Here is a 360-nt window from a genome sequence, read left to right as displayed (position 1 = left end):
TGGTGAGCCAGGGGGGCTTTCGGACATTCCTGCCCCCCTTGCTTCTGGGGGAACCTGCTGGATCCCTGAAACTGCAGATTCTTGAGGAATCTGATCAGTGTTTATTATGCTCCAGGGGCATAGCCAACCTCAAGCCCTGAAAAATCAAGGGAGTGGCTTAAAAATTCTGTTTTCTAAAGAATTAATGCAGTTTGGATATTCACTGCTTGTCTTCTGGTTTCTGAGCCTTGAGATTATACTGGCTTCATGCTTTCAAGGGCTTCTCCATGGAGGGCTAGCAACTTGTTTTCTTCTGATCTAAATGAAAGCTGTGATCTTTCTGCAGTCTCTTGATTTCAGGAGCTAAACGTTTTAAGAAAT

This window comes from Gavialis gangeticus, unplaced genomic scaffold (assembly GCF_001723915.1).
Source record: "Gavialis gangeticus isolate Ggan-Ray unplaced genomic scaffold, GavGan_comp1, whole genome shotgun sequence".
Classification (NCBI taxonomy): domain Eukaryota; kingdom Metazoa; phylum Chordata; order Crocodylia; family Gavialidae; genus Gavialis; species Gavialis gangeticus.
Note: the sequence above shows the minus strand (reverse complement) of the source record.